The following is a 15,994-nucleotide window of genomic DNA, read 5'->3' on the forward strand; positions in this document are numbered from 1 at the left end:
GTAGATACAGTTACCCCGACACCTGAGAGGCCCCCTGCTGTTTGAGTGGTGGGTGTTGTAGAAGGGCTGCCCCCTCCTCCTCCTCCTCCTCTTCCTCTCTCTCTGTGCCTCCGTGTCACGATGTTCACCTGTAAGTTAATCCTTTATAATACCAAAAATAGCAAGTATGATAGCACATAAAGAGAGAAAAAATATAAGGAATACCTCCAACTTTGTTTGTCGACTCTTGATGATGGTTTAAAGCTTCGTAAGTAGATAGAGCCTCAAGTAGTTCAGAATCCGTCGCTGCCTCCTGTCGGTTGGTGTGGGGTACAATCGGATTGGTTTCAACAGTAACACGTGACTCTGATACAGCTGGTCGCGCTGACTCTGTCGTTTCGACTGCTCCAATATGGCGGTCGAAAGCAGCTTGTGTCGGCCGAACGCTTTTTCTAGTGGCCGCGGCCACGAGATCTGATACAAACATAAAATAAAATCAGTAACTAATACCCTCTATATGAACTATCTTAGATGCGCTATTGACTCACCGTAGTCTGATTGTGTTAGGTAAACGTCGCTAAAATCGTCGTCAAAAGATGCGTGGACATCGGCAAAAACGATGTTGTCTGCAAATATTATATAAACAATACATCTTGTTTTATAAAAATAACCTATTATTATTATTATTTATCATTATTATTATTTGTTATTATTATTATTGTCATTATTATTGTGAGAAATGTAGTAAAATGACTTACCTTTAACCATTCTCGAAAACAACTTTTTGACACGCTTCGATTCTGTTGGTCAGAGCGATGGCTTGTCTTCTCCAAAATGATGCTCGTCCTCCCCAAACTTTTAAATTCAGCGGGGATAAGACCACGCCTATGAGCTCACGTATCGGGCGAAATCGGATAACTTTGGTCGTATGTTGATGACGCGTCAAAGAGGTCTTTCTCATATCCTTGGCCCCAGTAATGCCGACTCCACTATTGTTTGTCAAATTACATTAGAGATAACTTGTGACTTGTAACAGTGTGATTTTCTCAACAAAACCCCCTTGATCCTCTAAAGCAATGTTTACCAAATTACATGCATCTCTCGCTTTCAGATAACTTTGGCTGAGCTATTGTTTCACAAATTATATGCGACTCACTTCCAGCCAACTTTGACACCTATAATGTTGGCCCCTGTCACAAACCCCCCACCCAATCACAAACACCCCCTCCCCTTCGCCTTCTCAACAAAAAGGCTCCCCTCCAATCTCACACGCACGTAAGCACACGTAGCTCAGAGGGCTGGGAGCAAAGCTAGCCCAGGTGCTGCACCTGTTTTGATTCATAAAAATACATACCCATACATATCCACATCTTAAAAATGGCGCTAGCAAACCAAAATGGCGACAGTCAAAGTTGATGCCACCAACCCGCTAAAGAATTTATGACCCCCAATAAAATACGTCATAAATCTTAACATCAATAGATCATAAAATTTTATGACCCCTTAACTCATTTGCATATGAATAGACATCAAAGCTTGCCGCATTATAATACTCTCTCACGTCTGGTCATAATCTTGAAATGGGCCTTCTCCATTGAAGTCTTTTGTTGTCAATGGTGCCCCAGAGTAATCCTAAACCCATATTTAGTCCAAAATTAGCCCTGATCACTCTTGCTTTTGCAAATCTGTAGTATCTTTATATTTTTCAGGTGAGAGGAATGTTATCCTCTGCTGTGATCAGATCACCCCAACCTTGAATCATGTTAACCATTCACAATACACAAACACCACATCCCAAGCACAGACTTGACATTCATACAGCATTACAGACAAACTGTCATCCCACAACACACACATAAAACATACAATATTAAATTGTAAAAGGAACCCTCCCTACGCAAAATTTTCTCCTCAATTAAAATGTCCCTTTTTTATTTTAAAGCCATTAATATCTAATTGTCTGGTCTCCTGTCCTCTCATCGTTTGCCAATATGCATAATACTGGAACATGATTTAACTCCCCATTTAGTTTGCTCACATCTCACACTTAGACTATTCGACTTTGTGTTGAGCTGTAACTTCAATATTTCCACCTTCCCATATTCCTTCCACTAAACAGTTCCATTTAACTTTCAGTTTAAATTCATCCCTCCAAATAACTACCTCTGGCAAAGAACCAAACATTTTTTAGAGCACTCCCTTTTACTGTTACCTTGTTCCTTCATTCATCTCCTCACAAACATTACTGACCCTCCTAAGAAATAATGATACTGAAAATAATGTTTAAAAAAATATACACAGCTTCCTCCTGCAACTTACACTATCACCTTGGATTATCATTCTCATTTTTGTTGATGCCAATTCTTCGAATTAAAAAGAAATACTTACTCTTGATAATTGAGTCACGCTACATCACAAATTTTGAAAACCTTCTTCCACGTCCCCCCTTTGTACCTATCAAAACCAATTAGAAATATTTTTGCTGTCATGATCATCATTGTGGCCCTCACACTTATTGTTCTTGTTTTCTAAATTGGCAATTTTTGTACATTTGAAGCCCTTTGAGACTTGTTTGTGGGCTATATAAATAAATTTGAATTGCCTTGACTTTATTATTATTCAACTTCTTCTGCATTCTTCTTCCTTTTATTTTATTTTTATCTTAACTACTTCCACATAATTCATCTGATTTACTCCATTACACTTTTAACTTCCTAGATTCAAATTCAAATTTCACATCCTCACTTCCAACGTTGCGGTAAAATTTTGCAAAATTTCATTTTTTCCCTTCTAATTTCTTCTAGTTTTCCTTTTTTCTTCTTTTTTTTTTCTCCCACTGACTCAACCCATTTCAATTTTTTAACTGTTCATCTCATGCCTACCTATTCCAACTATTACAACTTCCCACTTGTGGAAAATTTCAAATTTTAAATTTTTAAATTCACGCGCAATTTTACAAAATTCTTTCTATATTTTTAGCAATTTTCTGACCAATTCCACACGTTCCAAATTTAAACATAATCTTGCAGCATTCCCCGGATTTTTATTCAGCCTCTTCGCCTTCACACGCAATTTCTACAGAAAATACAAATTCTAGTTAATCGTTAATCCTCCGTGACCCTCGTAAAGACAAGCCGCACCAGTAATGGACGGATGGATGGATTGTTAATCCTAACCCCAAGTGCCTATAATAATTTGCCATTTAAATCAATTGTCACAAGGGTCATGTCAATGTATTTGTTATTTAAAACCCTACTGTATTCCTTTTTTAATCAAGTAGTGCCCTGTATTACTATTTTGCTGACTATCCAGAATTCCAACTTTCTTATGGCCCCTCACCCCTTCAAGCTCAAATATGCATCCTATAAATCAGTCGCAATTGATGTGTAATTAAATTCTGTCGTTTTGATAAAGGTCAATTAAGTTTAGCAATTCAGCCTTCTGTTGCCCGAATCCATATTTTCACTGGTCCAATTATAAAATGTTATTATTTCAATTAGATTAATCATGTCGTCAAAATGCTATGTTACATATAAAAATGTATGATTCAAATGATTTAATTTCTATCGATCAATGTCCACTTTGCAAAGTTTCTGATCACGCTGTCGTAGAATTTGTCAGTGCATCTTCACTGTCCATATCTATGTATTTTGTTTTTTTATCCCCGTTTTAGTGTCGATAAGCAGCCTTATTGTTCCCTCTTTTATCAAAATTCCTCAGTTATGTCTGCCCCAGCACCCAAACACACTTTCATCCCTTTTGTCCCACACTCCACCAACTTTGTAATGCTTTAGCAGTCTTTAGCTATGTGTCCAGTTTGACTTCATGTGCCTCGTGCAAGTCTTTAGCAGCCTCTCCTCTTAGAGTCTCATGATGATGATTCTGGGCTGGATCGTCCGCCATTCTCAAATGCGTCCATCTTGTCTTTGTTCTTTCAGTCCATTTTCTTTTTGATCTGCAACTGTGTGTATTCCACCAACTGTGGTTCTTGTCCTATGAAGAGCTGTGCTTGCCCCCTTCAAACATGATAATAGTTCCTGTTGTTCTCCCAAAGGTCAAAGGTGTCTTATGACCAGGGACAGTCCTCTGTTGATTTTGAGGCAGCCAGTGGAGTACAAGGACTTAGTTCAGGACTTGTGCCACGCGCTAGGGCAGAACACACTGGGACACAAATTTCGCAAAACTATCTTCGTGTTATCAGTCTTCCTGTGTAGTATTTGTTCCTTACACCCCAAATCTTCCTATTAACATTTTGTATCTTATCAGTTGCGCACACTCATCATCTTACTATCAAGCTGCCCTTATCAAATGCTTTTTTTTTTTTTTTTGAGTAATCCATCCACCCTACCCATTAACACGGCTAAAATCCTCGTTCCAGTGTTTATCATCAAATAAAGTTCCAAAATCCTTTGTAATAAACTGTAATGTAATTTAAAAATCTACCAACATGGTTGTATATGCGGTGAATGTTATTGTTCAATCTATAGGTCATACAGCGCCTGTGTTGCAACTATGACACTCCTCCTTGGTTTACCATCTCATAAGTTATTGTTGTCAGCAGCGCGAAATGATAGTGCTTGAAAGTGAATGTCTTATCGCCCAATTTAAAACACATGCCACATTTGAGCTAGTATTTATTTATGTATTTATTTTCCATCCTGATGTGAGCAGTCATATGTCAGAATTAAAATGTAATTTTGCATTTAATTTTAAGTTTTTCAAAATTGCTATATCCTTCCTGCACCGAGATAAACTGTTATATATATCTTTAAAAACAAACAAAAACAATCTATGCTTCTGCACAGACTCTTAAAAGTGTCACCCAAATGCCAGATTACAAATCAAACCTCCTCCTTCACTCTCACATTTTTTGATAGAACAGTCTACTTAGCTAGACACTGTCATCACATACTAAATAATGGCCTGCAAATTAAATATAATTTTGTTGCTGTGGTCCCTCAAAACATGTGACTAGAATTTGGACAATTATTAACCCCCATCAATTGATAAATCATCTCCTCACTAAATTCCTAGCCTGTTAACCTATCTGCATAAAGAAGACATTTACAATGCAGGGGATAAGAGAATAACAAGGAACACCTGAACCCTAACCCAGAAACACAAGGAAAACCTAACAATAAACAAAATAAACCCAAACCACAAACAAAACCAAATAAACTAGGCCCATGACCTATGTAGACCAACACAGTACTCCAAATATTTCCCCATTAAAATTTAAGCCTTTTTGTGTAGAGCACCATTGATTTCTAATCATGAACCTAATTTTATCCTTAATTTAATCCCAATCACAAATGCCCCCTACTTAATACTTTACTTGGTGTTCGTTTAATAAAAAAAATGACCCTTGCAATGTCATTTTTATTTGTTGTTTTTAGCTCTAATTGATTCAAATCTTTGACTTATTCTTACATGTAACCACCTTGTACAGTCTACTGTCCTGATCGATCAAAAATTCCTCCTAAATGTAACATCTGCAATCACAATTTAATTTTATCCAATTCTGCAATGTATGTTCTCTCTTACTCTCACATTTTTTACGAGGGCTGGGCACTCTCCTCGTTGGACCAGTTTCTGCCCACAACCCTCAGATTATTCTATAATTTCTAATGTTTACATTTAACAATGCAAATCTGATAAACCATTGTCTAGCACAGTGTTTCCCAACCACTGTGCCGCGTCACACTGGTGTGCCGTGAAAGACGTTCAGCTGTGCCGTGGGATTGTCCAATATTAATTACGGAGCGCATTGTAATCGCCAAACCACTGGTCAGTTCGCGCAAGGCCTGGTCAGCCACTTGCTAATCGTGCATGTGTGGAGAATCGGAGAATCTTGAGATTTCATATTGTGTCGATCTGATTGTATTGCATCGGCACATATTCAGTTTATGTGTGTGTTGCTGTGTGCTTTTGCTAACAGTGATAGACACTATGACGGTTGTGGTGCGTTTGTGGTCCAATGGAAATCAGAGCATGCAGTTCAACCGGAGAACCTGGATTGGTTATTTTTCACATACGTCAAATAAGCAGTCAAGTCGAGATTCCTCGACTGTGATAGCCACTCAGCTGCTGTCAGAACAGCAGAGCGTCTTTAAAAGTGACTTTGTTCTTATTGTTGCAATATTTATAGACCTAGTCTAAAACAGTAAACAAAATCACGTTGATTCTTTTATTTTAATCACAATCACTTTAAATTGTTTATTTCTTACACCGTATAAAACCTTTTTAAAAAACTGTCACTTTTATTTAAAAAAAAGGAATACAATTTAAAGAATATTTAGTATTTATTTCTATTAAATTATTCAACCCTCCATACATATATAGGAATAGGACTGTACGTGTTTCGTTGTAATATAACTGATTTTAATATAGGAGCTTAACAGATTTTTGTTGGCGGTGTGCCGCGAGATTTTTTCCAATGAAAAGGTGTGCCGTGATTGAAAAAAGGTTGGGAAACACTGGTCTAGCACATCGTTTTCATGCACCGATTTAGCCCAATTCCATCATTTATAACGAACTGATACACAAAGACAAACATAGATAACACACGGGCCCACAACATAGACATGACAATCTTCCCAGCTGATGACAAGGGGGGGTGGAGGGGGGGCAGTGCGGAGAGCCTCGCCACCACCACGTCACACAATGCGACCCCCCGCCTCTGTCCAAAATATGCATTTGTGCCCACCTGACCGTTTGAACCAAACTTTAGAGCCGCACCCTTTTGAAAACTAAAATGGTTACGGTTTAACCCCACCACACAATGGGATATAACCTTCATGCTAATTATATATACATTCTTTATCAAATTCTTGTTAAGCCATTTTTCTGACTCCAACTCACATGCAAAAAATGAAAATAAAAATAAACAATTTTATACAAATCAACTTATTGTTCTTCATGAACTACAAATCATCACTTCCACCCCATGCACAGCACCACAACTAATCACTCACTTCTTCAGCTGCGTCGCTGTCCCATCTGACAGCCAAGCCTGCTTTCCACACAATATCACCATAGACACACTTCAACAATTATGTAGCGACCTGGTTAACCCAGTTACCCTTCACCCTAAACAACAATATAAGTCTCTAAGGTCGCACTATTGAGGTCGCCAGGCATCCGTCCTGCTATATCAGCGATGCCTTCACCTTTTTTTCTTTTATTTTCTTTCACGAGTCCTCGACTCGTATTGGTGCCCTGGCCGATCCAATCGACCCCGACCTTAGGCAACAGTATAAGTTCCTAAGTGTCTACTATTGAGGCCACTCAGGTGCTCATATGCGAGTCACTGGCATCCCACAAGTTACAGCGGTGTGAGCGCCCTTTGGTGATCGGACAAAGTCCTAACCACCTTTCTCTTTTCAAAAAAAAATCATCCATACAATCATAAATGTATATACAACCACCATTCCTGAACACATAGCTAAAATTATTAGTTTTTAATTTTACTCTGCTTTCACTCCACAATATTGCTGAACTGGGAGATTTTATTGGAAAAAAAAAAGGTTCCCCCTTACCTTTTGTGCCGATCAGACTGCAGTATTGTTGAGCAAGAGCGGGGAAGAAAGAATCCTTCCTGGAGCATGCACTTTCCATTCTGAAGAAATCGCGTCGGGTGGTCACCATTTGTTGGATTTTGTCCACAATTTAGGGAGCGCGCTATCTGCGCCTCACGGCAAAAGCCATTGCCAATCACCTGTTATCCAATTCACTCACTGCGTGCTCGTTTGATTTCTTCAGATTTAGGAAAATGCGAAGACACTGAAGCAGTAATTAGACTTACACAGGTTGGTTGAGTTCAATCACAATTTTTGTTCAGAAAGCTGTTTTCAGGAAAGTACAATACAGCGCTGGGCCTATCAAGAGCAGAAAGTCTCCATTCAGAAAAGGCAATGTTCAAGGTTCTTTGATCAGCTTATATTCAGTTGCACGTTGTGGGCCGAGATTGATGGGTGATGAGTCTTTGGGGTGGGGCAAGTTCGCCATGGGAGTGGGTGCTGGTTATGGGCGATTCGGTGTGTGTGGGCGCTGTTGTCTTCCATCCCGTCTTTTGGCCTTGGCGATCATCTTTGGCCGAGTCCTTGGCTGGCTCCCTCTGGCAACCTGCTGGTTGTATCTCCACGTGACCTTCCTGTGAACATTCTTCTCCAATCTTGGACATACACTGTCGTACCTCATTCTTTCTTTTTTAGGCAAAATATTTCCCTCTGTGCAGAGCGTTCAGTAGTAATCAAAAACTGGCGTCTAGCAATAGTCAAAACATAAGATAGAATCAAGTACTGAACGGTCAAGACGACTCTGGCCGTGTCCATGATTTAGAGAAAAACATCAGGCATGCATTACACAGTTCCTTAAGGGTCATTAAGCTATTTAGGCAATATATCGAAAGACATTTGCTATTTCAAAGTGCTCAGAAATATATATCAGATCATAAAGTTTATAAAAACCTTTCTCATTACCACTTATCAAAAATGTCTAGTTATGTCTTCTTTATTGATTTCGTGTGTAGGTACTATAATTATATGCTTAAAATGTTTCTTTTATTGATTTAATATGTGAATATACTTGTCTGCTTATGTACTTTATTCAATGAGGTTTGAGCACATCTGTTTTTGTAGCTAGGCAGGACTTTTTGTATTTTGACCCCATTCCTTCAAGCCTCAGGTAAGTGTACCCTATTGCGCGCGGCCCTTCCGATCAGCCATTACGCGCGGTCGTTGTGCGCGGCAATTCCGATCGGCAATTGCAGTTTCAACCGGGAGGAAGTGTGCGGCTTTGGAGCGCGGCCGGTGCGCGCGGCCGTTGCGATCGGCTATTGGCGCGGCCGTTCCGATCGGCCATTGTGCGCGGTCGTTGCACGCGGCCGTTCCGATCGGCCATTGCTCGCGGTCATTGCGCTCCTGTTGGATCGCCGCTGTGGGAATGTCGCTCTCCGGCCGAATCCCAAAAGTAGACGAATGGGCCTTCGCACATTGTGCAATTTCAACCGAGAGTAAATGTGCAGGTTTGGAGTAGCCGTTGCGCGCGGCCGTTGCGATCGGGTATTGCACGTGCCCGTTGCGATCAGCTATTGTGCGCAGCCGTTCCGATTGGCCATTGCCCACGTTCGTTGCGCACCACAATTCGGATCGGTCATTGCAGTTTCAACCGAGTGGAAGTGTGCGGCTTTGGAGGGTTCCGATCGGCCATTGCGCGCGGTCGTTGTGGGTTGCAGTTCCAATCTGCCAATGCGTGTGGCCGTTGCAATCGGCCATTGCGCGCAGCCGTTTCGATCCGACTACGTGGTCCGACCATGCAATTGCAGCGCGCCGGACTCATTATTGTCATAGCGCCATTGCAGACATTTGTAGAAATAATTCCAAAATTTGTGCGGGGTCATTGCGCGCGGCCGTTCCGATCTGCCATTTCGCGCGGTCGTTGCACGGCCGTTCCGACCAGCCATTGCGCGCGGTCGATGTGTGCGGCAATTGCGCGCGGCCGTTGCGCTCGGCTGGTGGTTACCTTTATTTATTACTTGACTATGATTATTGTTAGTTCCTATATTCGTATTTATATTTACTGTTTTTTCCGGACTATAAATCAAATTTTTTCCCCCATAGTTTGGCCGGGGGTGTGACTTATAATCAGGAGTAATTTATAAGTGAAATTGTTAATATTAATTGATCATTAACACATAGTATTGTTGACCACATCACATGTTATTTTCACTTTAAACCACATGAGGACGCACTAGGCCTGTGGAATAACTGGAGCCACCACTGACAATGAGTTCCATTGACTGACTTCCGAAGTTAGGAGTTATTTACAACACTGAGGACAGAGATTGACACAGAGGACGAAGATGATTTGGAGAGACACGGATCTTTCGATAAACTTGTTATTTATATTATAGTTATTTTATATATTGTTTATTAAGTGTAGCAACTTGTATATTGTTAGAGTTAAATAGTTTCTGATTGTCTAGGGAGGCCATGAAGGAAGCAGGGGAGGAGACTGGAAGGAGTGACGTGCATTCCAGTTCTTTTAAGTCAAGTCAAGTCAAGTTTATATTTATAGCCCTAAATCACAAGCAGTCTCAAAGGGTGTCACATATACAAAACAAATTGACAATTATTCTCAAAGCATCCCCTGATTTTAAGCTTCCAAGAGGCCAAGGGAAAAAAAACTACTCGGGGAAAAATGAGAAACCTTGAGAAGGGACCACAGATGGGAGGATTCCCCTTTCAGGATGACCACGCTGCAATGGATTGAGAGAGGGCACATAAAATACACATTAGAAAAATCAAAGAAAGAATGGACGTCCAACTCAAAGCCAAGAGCTGCAGGAGGTGCCCTCGATTGTCCTGGCAGTGTCTTCAAGGGGGTAATAAGCTGCAGTTCCCTCATCTTGATTGGTCCACGAGAATCCAGACAACCGCTGTCATCTCTCGTGTCACCTAACCACCTCCCCAGCCGGGGAGATGGGATGGGGGGAGAGCGCGAAAACACAAACTCCAGCCGAATTGGCCACTACAGGTTAATTAAAGGCCATATCATAGAAATGTGTCTTTAAACGTGTCCTAAATGCTTCTACTGAAGTAGCAGTTCTAATATCCATTGGTCGGGCATTCCAAAGCTCTGGAGCGCAAATAGAAAATGCTCTAGACCAGTGCTTCTCAATTATTTTCTGTGATATCCCCGCCAGGGAGAAGAAAACATTTCGCCCCCCCCCCCCCCCCCCCATGTTATTAATCTTAAAGAAAAAAATAAAATAAAAGAGAAAGATCAACTTACAATAAATCATCATCGGCATCACAGTCTCGAAAGACCATAGATTTCTTGTGTCTGGAGGTTAGGTGTTCTTTGCACAGCGTCTGCTGTGGCTGGTGAGTCCTATCCGTGAGAGACAGACACGGCCGCAGATGTTACAGGTGTGGGCCGGATCCTATGAAGGTCGGGGCATGGTGGCTTGCTGCTTCCTCAACTTCCTTTTCGTTTCTCGATGTTGAGCCAGGGTGATTTCGTAGATCTGCAGCCCGTTTCGGAGAGCCTGTTGCCATTTGTGGCGATCCTGGGCGACGTTTTCCCAGGTGGCTGGGTTGATGTTGAAGGATTTGAGGTCTTGTTTGCAGACATCCTTGTCGCGGAGCAGTGGGCGGCCTACTTGCCTTTTGCCTGATTTTAGCTCTGCATATAAGATGTCCTTTGGCATACGACCGTCTTCCATCCGACAGACATGGCCCAGCCAACGGAGACGCCCCTGCTTCAGTAGGGAGAGCATAGTGGGGAGCTGTGCACTCTCCAGGACTGCACTGTCTGTGATCCTGTCCCACCAGGTGATGCCCAGTATGCGTCTCAGGCAACGCATATGGAAAGAGTTTAGCCTTCTCTCTTGATGTGCATAAAGAGTCCAGGCTTCGCTGCCATACAAGAGTGTACTGACGACACAGGCCCTGTACACTTGCACCTTTGTATGGATGGTGAGCTTGCTGTTCTGCCATACTCTGGGTGTCAGTTTTCCAAAGGTAGAAGCTGCTTTCCCAATCCGGCTGCTGACCTCGGCATCGAGTGACAAATTGCAGGTGATGGGAGACCCAAGATAAATAAAGCTACTTACAGCTTCCAGTGTGTAGTTGTTGATGGTGATGGAGGGTGGGACAGTGGTCCCCTGGCCCATTGTCTTGGTTTTGTTTAGGCTGATGGTCAGGTTGAAGTCCTGACATGCTTGACTGAACCGGTCTAGGAGAATCTGCAGGTGTTCCTTAGTGTGTGTTGTCAATGCTGCATCATCAGCAAACAACATGTCCCGAATGGTGAGTGGTCTGATCTTGGTTTTTGCTCTCAGTCGGGATAGGTTCAATAGTTTGCCGTCTGTCCTGGTGTGTAAGTAAACTCCCTCAGTTGATGTTCCGAAGGCTTGGCGCAGGAGGAGAGAGAAGAATATCCCAAACAGAGTGGGTGTCAGCACGCATCCCTGTTTGACACCACAGCCAATGTTAAAGGACTCAGAAGTGCACCCATCGTACTGGACAGTACCTTTCATGTCAGTGTAGAAGCACTGGAGGATGCTGAGGAGTTTTGGCTGTCAACGAAGGCCATGTAGAGAGGTTTGTGTTGTTCTCTGCACTTCTCCTGTCTCAGGGTGAAGATCATATCCAGAGTTGATCTTCCTGCTCTGAACCCTGCCTGTGACTCTGGGTAGAGCTACTCTGCGAGGACTTGGAGTCTGTTTAGTTCAACTAGAGCAAAGAGCTTACCGGTAATGCTGAGTAGGGAGATGCCACAGTAGTTGTTACAGTCACTCCTGTCTCCCTTATTTTTGTACAAGGTGACGATGTTAGCATTTCTCATGTCCTGTGGGACAGAGCCTTCTTTCCAGCACAGGCATAAGAGCTTGTGCAGTCTATGCAGAAGAGCAGGCTTCCCACACTTGAGGACTTTGGCGATTATCCCATCGGTGCCTGGAGCTTTTCCGCTGGGCAGGCTGTTAGTTGCTTTGCTTAGCTCCTCAGTTGTTGGTTCCATGTCGAGCTCTTCCATGACAGGTAGGTGCCCTACATGCCTGAGGGCTGCATCAGAGACGCTGTTGTCCCTGGCATAGAGCTCTGAGTAGTGTTCCACCCAGCGGTCCAGCTGCTTAGAGCCTTCAACGATGGTTTCTCCCGAAGCTGATTTCAACGGGACGATTTTGCGGGGTGATGGTCCAAGTGCCTTTTTGATGCCATCGAACATGAGTCTGATGTTGCCTGTATCAGCAGCTGCTTGAATGTTGCTGCAGAGCTCTAGCCAATAGTCATTGGCACAACGTCTAGCGGCTTGTTGGAGTTTCCCCCTAGAAGATCGGAGGGTCTCTAGAGTTTTGGTGTTTGGAGTGTGCTTGTAATTTGTGAGTGTGACGCGTTTTTCTTCAAGGATTGGTGCCAATGATGTTAAATTGGCATTGAACCAGTTGTTTGGCTTTCCCTGCTTTTTGCCAAAGACCGACAGGGCCGTGCTTTGTATGGCGTCCCTCAAGCCATCCCAGTACCGCTGGGGGGAGCTGGACAGGGGTGGGCCGTGGAGGGAGACCTCTAAGGCACAGAAGAAGGCTGTAGCTTTGGTTGGGTCAGTTGTTTTGCTGCTGACGATGCGTGGTATGGATCTGTGTAGGTTTTTAGCCTGTAGCTTGACTCCACAGAGCACAAGGGAGTGGTCTGTGTCGCAGACTGCACTGTGGAGACTGCGTGTTTGAAGGATGCCTCTGAGATCAGAAGTGTGTGTTATGATCAGGTCTTATCAGTGCCAGTGACCTGAGCGTGGATGTCTCCAAGAGACTTTGTGAATGGATTTGGTCTGGAAGTATGTGTTGGTGATGCAGAGTTGGTGATATGTGCAGAACTCTAGAAGTTGCTGCCCATTTTCGTTCAGTTTACCGATGCCATGGTGTCCCAAGCAGGATGGTCAGGAGTCACGATCGGCTCCGACTCTAGCATAAAAGTCACCAAGTAGGTAGAGCTGCTCACGGCTGGGAATTTTTTTTAAGAGTCGCTTCGAGTTCATCATAAAACGGGTCTTTTATTTCCTGGGGGGAGCTAAGTGTTGAGTGTACACACTCACTAGGTGGACAGGTCCCATGGATGTATTGAGGCAGAGAGGCAGGATTCTCTCAGAGCCGCCTGTGGGTGGCACCACTGCTCCCAGGAGTGTGTTCCTGACAGTGAACCCTACTCTGTATTCCCTGGTTTCCTCAGGGGGCTTACCCCGCCAAAAGAAGGTAAAGAAGGTCATTTTCCTTGAGTGAGTCAGATCCATGGATTCGTGTTTGCTGGAGGGTCGAGATGTCAATTCTGAGCTTCAGGTGTTCGTTTTTTATGACTGCAGTTTTACGGACATCACTAATTTCTTGTAGGTTGTCACTGAGCCCGGGTGTCATAGTCCTGACATTCCAGCACCCCAGGCATAGTGCTGGAATCTTCGGTAATTTCCTTGTGTTGCTTGGTGCGTAAATTTACAGCCCACTTGTTAGGATAGATCCCTGAACTCCAAGCACCCAATCAAGCAGGCAGGCTGTGGCGGGAAAGCACCTTATTGGCTCGGGGCTGCCCAGCATGAGGCGGGCGGTAGCTGTCCAATGAGACCGAACATCTCTCCCACCGTCGGAGGTAGCCCCTAGCACCCATACTCTACGCCAATAAGAAAGGGCTTATAACCGGTAACTGCTAACCTCCCGTGTTGCGTCTCCACTCGTTAGTTTAGCTGAAGTTTCCTCTCCAGTGCACAAGAAGCCTGGGCAAGTTTTATGGAAGCCTTGAGTTTCCTAGGCATCAGGGCTCCCCTCTCGGCCTTCCCGTTGTCATCCAAAGGAACGGTGAACCGATACATTTGGCATCAGGTTGGCTGCAGGAGTTACCAGAACAATGCTTTTTTGAAGCATGAGTCTGCCTAACGGAGTCCGAGCCGGGTTTTCTGTCGGGGTTTGCTCCCTTAGCCTTTTCATTCCAGACGATACCCACAAGGCAGCGGGGGTGCTATTTCACCCATAGCTGGGACAGTGGTTAACGGGCGCCAGGACATCCACACGCCGGTGGGCCTGTACGTCACGCCTAGGGGCCCACTGTTGCACCCCCGGTCGATCCCCTGCAATTTGGCCTGGAGACGTGAGGCACCCAGTTACCATGTGTGGCCACGACGAGGCATGTAGAAGTCTTGACGGTGGAGAGGCTATGTACCGGCTGAGGAGACTTACACACTCGGCTCCTCTTTTCGCCCCCGGAAACAGGGGTCTAGCAGTAGCTGAAAGCAGAAGGTAGCAAGCAGGAAGAAGCATGCAACATGCACTAACTACAAGCACTACTACTCCAACACCACTGTACTTCGCATCACAGCGCCCTGTGTGCAAGCACACACACTACGCTTTACCTTCACTTGCCTGACACAATGTCTTTCTCTGGAAAGTACCAGCTTGAGTCTCAGGAGAACTTTGAGCCTTTCATGAAGGCCGTTGGTCTTCCTGATGACCTCATCCAAAAAGGAAAAGATGTCAAGAGTATCTCTGAGATCGAGCAAAACGGCAACAATTTTAAGGTGACGGTCACAACCGGCACAATCGTCCTCGTCAACTCTTTCACCATCGGACAGGAAGCTGAACTGGAAGCTGTCACTGGCGAAAAGGTCAAGGCGGTGGTTTAGCGTGAAGGCAACACACTGAAAGTTGCCCTGAAAGGAATCACGCGGCTGGAAGGCGACACAATTGTCAATACGATGACGCTTGGTGACATTGTTTACAATAAATAATAACTTTATTAATAACATTGTTTTTTAGTCCATAACAGACAGATTCAAAGTGCATCACATTGCCTGAAATTAAAAAAATAAATTATAATTATTCAAACTATAAAAATTCTTGACCAATTGCCATTTTATGCTGAAAACAATACAATAAAATAATAATAAACAATTATGTTAAATTAAATAACAGCAATAAATAATAGTCAATCAAAGTAATCAGCAACATTAACTCAGGAGCACAATATATAAAAAATTGTAACCTACAAAACAAAAATAAATAAAACAATTTGTGCTGTTTTTTAATCAAAATGAGGCAGCATTTCACGGCTGCAAGTAGTATCAGCTCTTCTGCAATGGTTTGGGGTTCCTTTTTTTGCACTGAGCAATATGGTATGCTGCTTTATATGATATTTACAGTGCTTGCTGATTGACTAACGTAGCATTCACAAAGTGGTATGATTGTTGGCAATATTCAGCACGTTTTCGCTGAAAAACCTCAAGCATCTTATCAGCGTGATTGGGGTGCAATGACTTCATAAGTGCCGCCTTAGTTTATTTGGCTTCATACTGTCCGTTGCCAACATTGTAAGGCACAGTAAACTCCTCATCTCCCATCGTAGTCACACTGAAGTGGAGCGCTACATATGCTTCTTCTTATTTCCTTGTCTTAGCGTTCGTGTGACTCTCAAATCTCTTAGCTCCCTCTCTCCGCTGTGCTTTTCAACCCTGTCAATATTTTTCCATGGCG

At 43.3% G+C, this 15,994-nt stretch overlaps 1 long non-coding RNA gene and 1 pseudogene across 1 annotated transcript; one reads left to right on the forward strand and one right to left on the reverse strand.

Moving 5' to 3' along the window:
* Window positions 1-381: 381 nt before the first annotated feature.
* Window positions 382-849, reverse strand: LOC148400110 (uncharacterized). Its single transcript, XR_015857453.1, has 3 exons — window positions 738-849; window positions 528-605; window positions 382-453 (listed from the first exon to the last, which is right to left on the reverse strand). It is a non-coding gene; the product is annotated as an uncharacterized LOC148400110 (long non-coding RNA).
* Window positions 850-14,888: 14,039 nt separating this feature from the next.
* Window positions 14,889-15,252, forward strand: LOC148400111 (fatty acid-binding protein, liver-type pseudogene; annotated as a pseudogene).
* Window positions 15,253-15,994: the final 742 nt, after the last annotated feature.

Source organism: Syngnathus floridae, chromosome 3 (genome assembly GCF_059516105.1).
Source record: "Syngnathus floridae isolate MCC-2025c chromosome 3, RoL_Sflo_1.0, whole genome shotgun sequence".
Classification (NCBI taxonomy): Eukaryota; Metazoa; Chordata; class Actinopteri; order Syngnathiformes; family Syngnathidae; genus Syngnathus; species Syngnathus floridae.